Raw genomic sequence first — 13,756 nt, forward strand, 5'->3', positions numbered from 1 at the left:
ATAATTCAGGGGACGATGTAGTTGAGAGCATGTAATTGAGAAAAGCTCTGATACGTCCTCCCTTTGATGTTTCTTATGGGGCAATCCTAAATAAAATAAAAGAACTGAAGTCCTCAAGACCTCCGGGACAAAATGGGTTGGCTAATGTTGTAATTAAGAACTACCCAGAATTATGGGCCAGTTTACTAACCATACAGTTTGAGATGATTTTGGCTCAGGGAAGGGTACACTGTTCTTGGCAAACAGCAATCCTCATCCCAATTTTTAAAAAGGGAAACCGATTAGATCCTAACAATTATAGACTATTATCTATGTTGGATACAAAAGGAAAGCTGTTTGCCTCACTATGGCTAAGTGAAATATAGAAATGGGTGGACGAAGCGAACATCCTATGTAAATTCCAGAGTGGGTTCCGGCGGGACTACTCTGCCACTCACAATCTCATGGCGCTGGACATCTTACGCACTAGATCGATTAGTAGGGGGCAGCCTCCGCTTTATGCTCTTTACATCGATTTTAAGGCTGCGCTTGATTCCATTCCTAGAGATTGGTTGTGGCTAAAACTAGAAGCCATGGGTTGCCCGGGGGGACTCCTGTATTAACTCAGACTTTTGCACCAGAACACTACGGTCAGACTTAAATTAGATCAGGAGGGCAATATGACTGAAATGGTGCTACAAAATAGGGGGGTATAAAGCAGAGGTGTGTCACGGCACCACTTATCAATAACTTGTATGTGTATGACATACCAGCGGCAATAGCAGTAGTTCATAACTGTCCACCTAAAATCAGTGAGGCCCCCTGCGCTGTGCTAGCGTACGCTGATGATCTGGTAATATTGGTTAACACCATAAGTGGGCTCTGACGATCACACTATGGGAATATGCTAGCACAAATGGCTTGACCATAAATTTAGAGAAGACAAAAAAGGGTTGAGATTCACTGGTAAAATAGTTTCCCGTGTTAACCTTATGGTGGGTAAAATAAACATATCATATGCACCTTCTTTTCGCTATCTGGGAGTTGAGAATGAGCCCAACGGGGACTATTGCGCATGCAGACAATCACGCATAATTAGAGCAGCGCAAGTCACTGCCCTGATTTCCAGCTTTACGAGCAAGCAGGGTGGTTTTACACTTCTGGGGGACAAGGCACCTCTACATTCAAGTCCTTATCCCAATGATTACATATGGCCTTGAGGCCCTTTTTTCTTTCGCCCTAGCTTGGCTTCAGATGATTGAAGGGAAATTCTGGCGCCGGATTTTGGGTTTACCTCCAGGGGTCCCGAGGGCCCTAATAAGGCTAGAATTAGGACTTCCATCTCTAAAAGCGACAGTATTAAAAAAGAGGGCTGGGTTCTTTTTGAGGATGATCAGCGGAAGTACTAACCCGCTATTGATGGTGGTCCATCAGGAATTGGTCAAAAATCATACCACCTGTCCATTATATGAATCGATGACAAAGTACTTAGCAGATATAGGCTGGATTCAGAGGAGTCAGCTACTCGAAGGAAGTCCAAAACGCGCTTGGGAAACTTTATGGGACTGGTTAGAGAACTTCGCCCATTTGGGTATGCTAAAGAGCTACCAGTTTGTCAAATACAGACAATCCACCTTCATGAAGCCACAGGCGTATTTGAACATCTGCCCTGCTAAAAGGCTCAGACGCTTTATCATCCTATTCAGAATGGAACAATTACCAACTAGGATGATTTTGGGGAGCAGAGAAAACATTCCCATTAAAGAGCGAGTGTGTCGCCTGTGCAATTTAGCCGAAACATTGGAGACAGCCAAACATCTACTAACTGAATGTCAAACAATGACCAGTACAATCCAGTTGTGTATAGGTAAATATGTACACAACTTAGAAACCATTAGAGAATTGTCCTTTTGGCTATATTGTACGAATACCTGGAATATGCGTTTGTTTATTGCTCTTTACAATATATGGTTAAAAATTGAATCCACGTTGGGCCCCATGATATGAGAAACAGGAAAGAAGCTGATCTCACGTGCAATGCTAACCTGACAAGACCTTGCTTCGGGGGAAATAATTATCATAGTCAACACCTGCAACTATTTTATGAACCTTGGGAGGAAAGCTCGATAATGAATGTATTGTATGAAGTACATAATGGGATTAATGATCCTTATATCAAGAGTCAAGGAGGAAAGAGATCTTGAGAAGGTACTATCGTATGTTTTAGGTACGTTTGATTTTATTTATTTTATTATTGTAATTTTATATGCAACAATGGTGAAGGTTTTATGAATGTTATATCATTGTATTTTCTTTTCTTCTTATATTTGATTGTATGATATGTGTAAAGTTTGAGTTTCTTAAACTAAGTCACATTAAAGAATAAATAAAATAAAAAGCAGATCATATTGAGTTTCATTTCCAGAACAATCAAATACCTGACGTGACAGTAATTGCTGTAGGACAACAAACTGGTGACGGGATTCCTCTCCATTCCTGAAAATCAACCTTCCTTCCAGTCTCAAGTGGCATTCCACACTGGAAATGTTATACTGATTCACAATCTGAAAACCCCACTTCTATAGTCAGAAGTGATGAGAAACCAGCTCAAAGTTTAGCTGATATTCAGAAAATTAGAGAACAGTTGTTCCTCCCTATTCAGTTAAATGAGGGGAAGGAGTTTGTTCTCGCCCGAGTATGCGTGAACAATGGTAAGAGCTTCTTCAGCGAAGCCACGTTCAGACAGCTCTCAAAAGATCCAGCCATTCCCACATTTAAATTGATCGACAAGTGGGAAATGGGCCTGGAAACTCCCAATTCCAAACATCTCCTGCCTAGCAGGTGTATGCTCAAAATTTCTATAGGAAACAAAAGCATAGAACAGAATTGTTGGGTTGTGTGAGATGTCCATGCTGCATTCCATTTAGGCAGTGACATTCTCAATCGTTTTGCCATTAATTTGGACCTGATAAACTATGTCTGGTCCCGACTACGGGGTAATCCTATGGACTTTGATGATTCAGAAAAAGAATTTTGGTCTGCCCAATTGCTGCTGTATGCAGTTGAAGTTCAAATTGGAGAGATTGTCGCCATCCCAGGACCGACCCGACTATTCCCACTTGAATTAAAATTAAAAGAGGACAGAAACTGCAAAATCCTGACGCATATGTACACCTCAACACCCATCTCCAACAGCAGGGGTTGGGGTTAAGCCCAACAAATTTAGTCAATGTAGAACACAACACCATTCCAATATTGATGGATAACAGCGACCCTAGGACTATCACTCTGGGCGCAGGCACCATTATTGCAATGGCGGTTGATGACCGACATTTTTCCATGGATCTAGGAAATGAACTGATAGGACCAATCCCCAATGACTGTTTTGACGATGATAGTGACAATGTCCTACCACCAGACAGGATCTTCACCCGGCAAGGGGGGAATTTCCTGGTGTACTCTTTCTACCCTTACGGTGAGAAGAGGTGACCTGTGACATAAGGCAGGATGAGGTGATCTTCCAGGTCCACAATGACAGCCCCTCCTACCCGAAACCCTCTGTCCAGGTCAATACTCTAACTAGGGACCTCCCCACCCAGATAGAGGAAGCCGCTGAGATAGCAAAACCGGAAGTCTTTCCAGGCTTCAGGCAAATGGTTGCAGAGCGAGTCAACCTAGCTGATGCCTGTGAGACTCTGGAGCAAAAGCAAAACTTGAAACAAGTGTTCTTAGATTTTCAAGATATCTTTGCGGTGGACTCGTATGACTGTGGTTGCACCGAAATCCACACTACAATTCCCACAGACCCTGGAATTACTCCAGTGTTTGTAAAGCAATACTGCTTGCCTCTCGCATCCATGGAGTCCCTGACGGAAATCATCAAAAACCTCCCGTGGGATAATTTGTCCAGTCCACAACACCTTTAATAATCTGGTGCTGGAGATTTTAAAACCGAATGGCCAGTGGAGAGTCTGTGCCGACCTTAGGGAGCTAAATAAACGGGTCCACATGTTCCAATGGCCCCTCCCCTACATTGACCAGTGGCTGGCCCATATCCAGGGGTCAAAAGGGTGTACACTGCATTGACCTGATCAATGGGTACTTGACCGTGCCCGTCAGTAGGGAGGACCAATACAAGCTGGCCTTTACCTTTGGGGGGCAGCAGTACACCTGGACCCGGACTCCCTTCTGATACATCAACTCTGGCAACAACAAATTCAACATCTTCCTACATAAGGCCATGCCCGACTTGGGTGAAAGGGGTAACCTGACCTATGAGGACGATGTCCTGATAAAAAGCGCAACTGTGGAGGAACACACAGCGGAAATCCATTATGTTGTGACACAGTTGAGGGTTGCCAGAACAAAACTATCCTTCCAAAAGGCACAGTGGTGCAGAACCTGTGTCAACTTCTTGGGACATGAAATAACTCCTGAGGGTCTCTGTCCCCAGGAGAAGAAAGTGGAAGCACTCCTAAAACTTAAAGAAGTTCATTGAGGATTATGCAGAGATCACAAGACCCCTGATCCATCTGTTGAAGCGGGGGTCAAGTGGGAGTGGGGTCCAGAACAAGCCGAGGCAGTAAAGCAACTCAAAAGAAGCCTCTCACAAGCGCCTTGTCTAGTTTACCCTGTCAAAAACAAGGAGTTCTTCTTGGAGATAGGGTTCTCGAATACATGCTTGACAGCAGTATTATATCAAAAGCATGACACAGTAAATAATGTCATCTCCTATGCAAGCACGACTTTAACCTCTGTGGAGGAACAATTCAACGATTGTGAGAAGGCACTCCTGGCAACGGTGTGGGCGTTGAAGAATTACCGCCCGTTTATCCAGGGGGAACACATCATAGTGGAGACTCCACACCAGCCTTTGGAATACCTCCAAAGTAACAGAATTCGGGCCGGAAATGTGAGTAATTCCAGAATTAGTTCCTGGATTCTGTCAATGCAAGGCTTTCCTGTGGAGGTCAGATATGGCCAAAACAAGAAGAGTTGCTTCGCGCAATGTCTGGCTGACTTGCATGATTGTGCCAGAGAAAACTGTCTGGAGGATGAAAGTCTTAAAACCCAGGACAACATGGAGGCGTGCCTGAATTCTCTGCACAAAGTCTATGAAGAAGACAAGTGCCAGGGAATGCCCACAGTTTATGTGGACGGGTGCTCCTACCATGTTGACAACAACAGGGAGAAGGAACTGGTGGCCGGCATTGGGAACGCCTGGGTGAATGATGCCCCTGAACCCTCTGCTGGGTACAAAATCGGTCCCCGTAGTAGTCAGGTGGCAGAGTTGATGGCGGTTCATCAGGCCATCCTCACTGCCATCCAACACCAACTTCACAAACTGGTCATAATCACCAATTCAGTTTATGTCCGGAACGGGTTCGTGGAGCACCAGGTTAATTGGAAAACCAGAGGCATGCTATGTGCTAATAACAAACCACTGAAACATGGCAAGCTAATCCAAAATATTGGGATGACCATCAATTGGAAGAAGATTATGGGTCATTGCCGAATAGAGGGGCCAGACAAAACTGGAAACAACCTAGTTGATCAGCTGGCCAAAACCAGAGCCATCCAGGGAGGGGGGGGGGATCTCCTCGAGATCGAGTCCCTGTTGGGGGAAATCGAGGTCACTGAGATCACTAGGTCCCAGACAAATGCTCACAATGAACTCTCAAATGCCCAGTGGAGTAAGGAGACCCCAGATGCTGATTTAATCACAGCACAAAAAGGGTATCCGATTATTGGTAAAGTTTATCAACACATTGAGGACCCTGAGAACTTTCCCCTGACGGATACCGATTACATTGAGAAAGAGGACCTCAGAGTGTTGATGAAATGTCCAAAAATTTTCCGAATCCAAGACGGTTTGTTTGTAAGGAGATCCATATCTGGCTGTGACCAGTGGGTGGTCCCTACCTCATTCTGAAGCCTGGTGCCAAGTCACACCCATGATGCGCCACAGCGGTCATCAGGGGTTTCACACTACTTTAGAAATCTTGCGAGAGGTTGCATACTGGTCACACATGGGGCAGGACCTTGACCAATACTTGAAGGGGTGTCTGGTGTGTGCACAATTTCAGCCAACTTCACTCACTCACCGAGCTCCCCGCCAGAATAGGGGGATGACACTGCCATGGTCAGCTTTACAAGTAGATTTCATCGGGCCCGTGTTTCGCTCCTCTAGGGGGAACAAGTACATGTTAACAGTAACATGCTTTTTTTACCAAATGGGTGGAATGTCTCCCGGCCCCAAATTGCAAGGCAGAAACAGCAGCTGCCCTGATGATCAACCACATCTTTTCGCGTTTTGGCCTACCCCAAAGGATTGAGTCAGACCGAGGTAGTCACTTCACCAGCAAAGTGATGACAAAGATGTGGGAGATACTTGGGGTAAAAAGGAAACTTCACATTGCATACCACAGTCCTCTAGTGGTTGAGTTGAGAGGTACAATAAAACCATTGTAAGCATTCTAAAAAAGTTTGTGGCAGATTCTGGGCCAAGTTGGGACATCTGATTACAGCTTGTCCTGATGGCCATCAGATCTACACCTTCTTCTGCAACTAAGATGTCTCCATTTGAGCTGATGACTGGACAAAGGATGGTGCTACCTCAGCACCTGCTCTATAATACACAAGAGCAGACACTGATAAACTCCTCCACAACTCACGAGTATGTTGAGAATCTAAGAAAACACCTTCAACATGCTTTTGCGTACGCTGAGCGGAATCTGGAAAGATCTGCAGAGGGTATGAACACTCAATATGATTTAAAAACAATCAAAAAGGAATACCAAGTAGGAGACAGGGTCTACTTGTACAATTTCCAAAGGAACCAGACCAAAGAGCCAAGCTGGCAAGGTCCTTTTGAAATTGTAGATACATTTTCACCTGTCGCCTACAGAATCCGCACCCCCAAAGGAGAACTGACGGAAGAGAAATGGGTCCATATTAATCAGCTAAAGAGTTGTCACCCTATGCACATTTTCTAACAAATTCAGGAGCCCAGAGAAAATCAAAGAGGAGATATCTGAAGCATGAAAATAAGAAAAAGAAGAACCAGAAGGGAACCGTTTAGATTTATAGGTATAATTATGTAACAGGGAGTATTTTTCTTCATTGTCAAGCATTATTATTGAGTGCATGCCTGTCCCGCTGCTGTCAACCCTATTGGAAGGCAGCTAGGGTAACCAGTTCTTATATATTTAATAGATTCACACTGGTTGTGCCTCACTACCAAGGAGGACCTCCTTGGGGACCGGGAAAGGAAATATCTAAGAAAATCTGGGGGCAATATTCTTTTTTATTTCTAGTTAGGGTGGACGGGCGGTTGGTATCATGGTGGGGAGAGGTCTGATTTTATTAAGCGCCAAGGACACCAATGAGTGGTCTGTCCAGGTTAGTGGGGAGATCAAGGTGATGTTGGCATGGCAGTTAAAGTCTGCCACCTAGTCTAGTATTCTTCTTTTATTATGAGTGGGTGAGAAGACTTTTTGGATTAGGCCACGTTCGGTCAGGATAGTGGCAATATTAATAGCTGGTTTGTCAAGCAGGTCATTGAAACCTAAATTGAGATCACCTAGGAGTAGGACTTGCGATGTATCTTTAAGATTATTTGAGAGTATAGTAGATATATGCTCTTCAAATGTTCCGATGGGACCTGGTGGTCTGTAGATCAAATGAAGGGTTAAAGTGTTTGAGTTGACCAATGGGAGTTTGACTGTGAGCATTTCACATGACTTGATGCTTTGGGATGGGTCAAGTATTATGACAGAAGTCGAAGGTTCGAAAGAGAGGTGGACGAAGGAGATGATTTTATACTAAACAGATATAGTGTGGTCAGACCAGCCCTACAGAGAAGGTGTTTATCGGCCACTTTTACTCTTAAAAAAAAATTGGCATATACAACCAAAAAATACAAATAGAGAGTAAAAATACTCACAACAAAAAACAGGAAAAAGACCTGTAGAATCTTGCGCCCCTGCTTTCACCCTCACAGCTTCATGGATATGTTTGGACCAGTAATGCACGTAGTACCACAGGAAGAAACTATTTTAACTGCCCGACTGGAAGAAAGAAACATGTATCTTTTAATGTGCATGAATAACTTGGTATAAATAAATATTACAAAAACATTTCCTTTTCTCAGTTAAAATATTTGACTCCCTTATAAAATACTTTCATTGGGAATTGCACTTACATTTTTACTCTCTAAAAAATAATTTTACTCCCAACTTTAAAAAAACAGGGAGTAAAATACTCTCACTTCCAAATCTTATCTGGAGTACTGGGTCAGACTGTCACTGCATCCCTCAACTAAGCCAAATGAACACAGAAGACTTAACTTTGCCATAAGTGAATTTAGACAGGCGAATAGGGCGGATCTGGTCCATTTCCATCTTCGATCCATAGTGGTGAAAACTCTAATGCTCTCCTGTGCGTCAAGCTTCTTAATGCTGGGCTTTGACCTCACAGATCTAGCGACAAGGCTGGTGGAGAAATGCTGTGGAGAAGGAGCACTCATACCCCAAAAATCAGTGGAGAGCCTAGGAGAACGCAAGATACCATCTAGCGGAGGAATAAGGGCAGAGACAATCGACCTAGAACACGATCATAAAAACTCTACAGAGGGAAGGAAGAATCTTGAATACGAAGTGGTCTGGCCATCAGGTGAGCAGATACGGAACTTAACTGACTATCAATTGTGAATAAGGAAAAGTGCAGACAAGGAAAAGGGAATATAAACAAGTACATAAAGACTCCTAGGCGTGGCTTCCAGCTGCTTTGGTGACCAAACATACCAAATAGCAGGGACCTCGCCCAGACAACCCAAAAAACACGTACGACTCGCCTCCTGGAACACCAGAGGTTTTTCACATTTACTGCGGGCTGGAGATCTACACTGGGGCTATTTTGATTTTGTATGCCTCCAAGGAACATGGTTAAGATCGTAGCCTTCCTTAGAATGATTCACTACCTTGGGCAACCTGGCAATCATAGGGGAGGCTGGTAGACCTAGGGCAGGCCTCCTGACTATGATTAATACTGAAGATGGCTACAAAATAATTAACTATACGAACAGGAGGACCATACATACAACAGACCACTTTGCGAAACAAAAACAAGAGTCTCAAACAAGGAGAGCCCTTGGAACATCATTTGACATTAATCAATATCTACTGGAGTCTGCCCATTACAAACAACAAAAACTTACTGGACCCAATGGCTGAAACAATTGATGAAGCTTATTCCATGGAGAAGCCATCTATTATTGTATGTAGAGACTTCAATTTACCATATCCGCCTTGGATCAGACACATGGAGAAAGGGAATTTGAAATTAAGAAATCAGCATGAACAAAAAGGTCTTGAGTGGGAAGAACTGATGAAAAGCTGTGACATCCATGTTATGAATGGTTATTTTGAAAAGACTAATGTCAGCCATCAAACCTGGCAAAGAGTTCTCAGTAATAGACTATTGGGCCTCATTACAAGTCCGGCGGTAACTGAGCCGAAAAAAACATCAGGTTACTGCCGGACTCGTATTACCATTCTGCCTCCGTGATTCCCGGAATTACCATTGCATTACAACCCCGGTGACCCAGGAATTCCGGAGGCGGAATTCTGTAAGTCCCCATCCCCCATGGAGTCCCACAGGACTCCATGGAGATGGGGACCATGGAAACACTGGCTCCGTCTATGACAGAGCCCGTGTTTCCATGTCCGCCCGCAGGCGGGTGGTGTTAAACCCGCCAGATCAGACCTGACGGGAGTGACACTTCCCACGTGCAGAACCCAAGATCAGCCGGTCCGGAAACAACGGTGGCGGCGGGTTTACCGCCACCATTATTTTCGGGCCGGCTGACTCGTAATGAGGCCCTATGTCTTTGTGACCAGGAATTTAATAGAAGACAGTCTCCCTCGAGGTATTCAACTGGTTAAAACTGACATGGACTCAAGATTTAAAGTGACATATTCTGAGACAGCTGTTGGAGGGTGAAGTGACAAACAATGGAGGTAGGCTGAGGATGAATAAATCAGCAATAGAACAAACTATTGCAATTTATTCTGGGAGTCTGTAAAAGGAAAAAATAGGTGGGCCCTCTGAAATGGTGGACTACACTCCTATCATTGCCCTTTTCTGCACTCAACCCTAATCAAAAAACCCATGAACATATAAGACAAAATGCTGGTTAAAAAAAGAATGGCGATGAGGCAAACAATCCGAGCCTTAAAGAAACTCCTTCAAGGAAGTATAAGGAATATGATCAAACGAGCTAAAAACAAATACAGACATTGGCTCACTAATCAATCACAAACATGCTCTTATTCAACAAGACACGGAAAGGATGCCAAGAGCATTGTCCAAGAAATCAACAACGGACATTTGGGCTAGGATTAGATCACTGAACCAGCGCCAACAGTGCCATCAATTAACAGGGTGACTAAGGCGAGCTGGGGCTCCTTCTTTGGATCATTATTTAAAGACCTGGCCCCATTTGGAAGCCTCCCAAAAGAATCAATACAAATTGGGTATTGCCATATGACCGGGAAGACTTATTGAACAAGATTAAACGCTAAAGCCATCGCGTGCTCTGGGTTCCTGATGATCCAATGTGTCTTTGAAGGAAAATCCAGAGTAATGGGCGAGTCTGCTGGACATGGTATTAAAGAATGTGTTGGCATCTAAATCAATACCACCGTCGTGGAAAACATAACACATAATTCCAATTTTTAAAAACTGAAATAGGAGTGATCCTAAAGACTACCGCCTAAATGCCCTGATGGACGTGATGGGAAATCTATATGCATCATTGCTTCTTAAAAGATTGAATGAATGGTCTGTATCGAATGGCCAAACAGACCTATTTCAGGCAGGTTTTGTAAAGGGGCCTTGGCAAATACATGGATAATATCAGAAGCTTTCCACCAAAAGTTGGTAAAACTAAGAACACTCACTTGCTACATGCAGATGATTTGGTCTTAATGGACTTTACTGCAATCGATCTACAACGGCAACTGAACAATTTGGCGGAATACGCAGCAGAGAAAATCTGGAAATCATTACCAATAAAACAAAGATACTTACCCTAAAAAGGGGCCTGATGCCAAGAAAGAGAAATTTAAATGGCGATTAAACCAAACGGAAATCGAACCAGTTGATTCATTTAAATACCTTTCCTTGGCCATTTTGACAGCATGATCAGGAGAAGTTTGTCAATTAATAAGAAGTACTTTCTGTACTTCCATTGCTCAAATAATGCTAGAAAATGTCTCTCTGAATCAGGCTATTACAGTGCTTTATTATCTACAGAAACGTCTATCTGCAGAAGAAGGTACCACCAGACACTGGTTTGCTGGATGGTCTCTGAACTTGCCTGAATGGGCTTTCTCACTACTGAAAATACTTTTGCCATTCATTGTTGTTATTTTGCTTTTTTATATTTTTGTATATGTTTTAATGAAGTGTATTAGGAAATTCTCCTCCTTTGCCGTTTCAATGCTTCCTACCTGTGATGAGGTCTTAGTTAATGGCTCTTAAAGTAATTATAAAAATCTGGAAACAAGTGCCTTAGTACCATGAATCCCTTAGTATCATGCTGTGTTTATGTTTACAAAACAAGAAGAAGCTCATGAGGTGCTTTTTTTTTTAATATGTGGGCTGCTTGGTCTTGGTTGCTAGGTGACCACCAAGGAACAAGAAGAAACGCAGAGTGACGGTTACGTGTGGGCGTATTGAAGAGGGAGAGAGAAAAAAATGTTAATGTCATGTTGCTGAACTCGTTGCGCTATGAAAAAGTTTAGATCCAGTTGATATGGCGAATGTTCGTCGCCGTATGAGGTGTTAATTGAAGAATTCGATGCTCGGCGAGATACGAGCTCCGCTGTTGGAGAAGTTACGGCAGCAGTGGCGTGTCTATCGTTTCCAGTCCTAAGAAGGGAACCTCCTTTTATAATCAGCTGACTCCCAGCTGAAGCCTCGTCGAGACGAGGTCGCATACGAGGTGAAGAGCAGGAGTTCAAGGAGGTGGAGTCAACGAGACATTGGTTAAAGGAATACAGCTGATCCGAAGATCAGGAAAAGATACGGTGAGCGCGTCGAAGGTCAGTAAGCAAGGTAGCTGAAAAGGGGTGTCACAAAAAAGGTACGTGAATCCAGTGCGGTTAAAGCGAATGAGAGGCCATAGTTTTGGGTTGCCAGCAGCAGATGAAAGGCTGATTAGTGGAAAAGGAATCTGCACTACAATTACCGAGCGACTCTCTGCAGTCATTTGCAACCGTTGTTAGTACAATGGACGATCCCTCATAAAAACAAGACAGGATTTGTTATTGTCAGAACGTTATTTTTTAAAATTACAGTCTCCAGAAAGAACAAGGAGTAGAGTAAAGGGGAAAGAGACATTGTAGAATGGAAAGAAAAGAAAGCAACTAAATCAAAGCCTGTACTAAAGAAACAGAAACAGAGAAGTAAAAGAGAAAGAGAAAAGAGACAAAGTAACAATGTGAAAGGAAAGAAAGCAACTTAATAGAACTTGTTGTAAAGAGACAAACAGAGAAGTAAAATGAAAGAGTAGCGGGACAGTGAGAATCTTCAAGCTCACTTACCTAAATATCTTCTCTGGGAAAGAAGTCCTTGGAAGATAAATTTTGAAGAAATCGAAACAAAGATGTATCCTTTTCCTAAAAGAAAGAAAGAGAAAAGTTAATGTTAATAAAAGTGTTGGGTAACAAACATCTCCCATAAAACTACTCTCTGACTCAGTGTCTTTACTCTAATATACAAGAGATATTGTTACACTACCCGAGTCTAGATCATTGGCTCCTATTCTGCCCTCACATCCGCCTTTACCTTTGTGTCCGTGTGCAGAGATGGCGCATGACCATTAAGGGTATGGTGATTGGTATCACCAAAAGGGGGAATGAAGGTTAAAAAACGAAATAAGGAAATTAAGTTTCTGTTTGCGACAATGGATTTTAGCAGTCATCTTGGTTAAATGGGTTCCATTTTTACTTCGTCTAGTGTCTGTTCTAATATGGAAGGTAGAGGATCGGGTTAATGTTTGTGGTTTGGGGAAGAGCGACATATGGTCTAGGTTTCGTGGCTCCCCTGTGTTTGGTTTAGTTACTAATTCAAGGGAAGTCCTTCCTGACAAGGACATGTACACGGAAAAGTGTACACAAGATGGCTCTGTTAGATTTTACTGATCATAAACCACTGTAAAGTATGTGCACTCCTATGTAATGAAGTACTAACCAGTCCTCTTTTTCTGTATATATGTGCTGCTGCCTTTGACAGCAACTTTCATTTGTGTTAACCATAATTAAACAAATCCTCCCCGAGTAAATGCAATAAAAAGGGAACTTCCTTTGACGCAAAGGCGTCTGTCTCTGGGACACATAAGGATGGGCTTATTAGGGAAGTTTGTTAATGTAGAATTAACAAAAGGGGGGAATGTTGGGAAAGGGACACAATCTTCCCACACCCCCAAGGTTAAGGCAAAGGCTGCTGCAGGTACTGTGAGAGATCGAGGGCACAAGGGGGTGCCCTTAAGGTTTCTGCACGATTACATTATTGCATGCTTTATAGGTGCCACAAAAATGTGAGAATAGCAGCCATCTTAGATATTAGCAGCCATAGCGCGACAGTCAGCACCCCAGGCCTAGGCCGCGAACATAAGTAAAGGAATAGGTTGCATCCCAGGCCCTGATGAGAAAGGCCGGAGCTACAAAAATCCATAAACCTTTCATTCACATAAAATGTTGCAAACGTTCAG

The 13,756-nt window shown here is 43.2% G+C and overlaps 1 protein-coding gene across 1 annotated transcript in view; it reads right to left on the bottom strand.

Moving 5' to 3' along the window:
• LOC138489347 (uncharacterized) overlaps window positions 1–13,756 on the bottom strand; it is a 31,926-nt gene that overhangs the window by 13,520 nt on the left and 4,650 nt on the right. Inside the window, exon 2 of the mRNA XM_069617065.1 lies at window positions 12,588–12,662. The gene's annotated coding sequence lies outside the window, so the exon portion shown is untranslated. The remainder of the gene's footprint in view (window positions 1–12,587; window positions 12,663–13,756) is intronic.

The sequence above is a fragment of the Ambystoma mexicanum genome, chromosome 9 (assembly GCF_040938575.1).
Source record: "Ambystoma mexicanum isolate Mex_15411 chromosome 9, UKY_AmexF1_1, whole genome shotgun sequence".
In the NCBI taxonomy this organism is placed as follows: Eukaryota; Metazoa; Chordata; class Amphibia; order Caudata; family Ambystomatidae; genus Ambystoma; species Ambystoma mexicanum.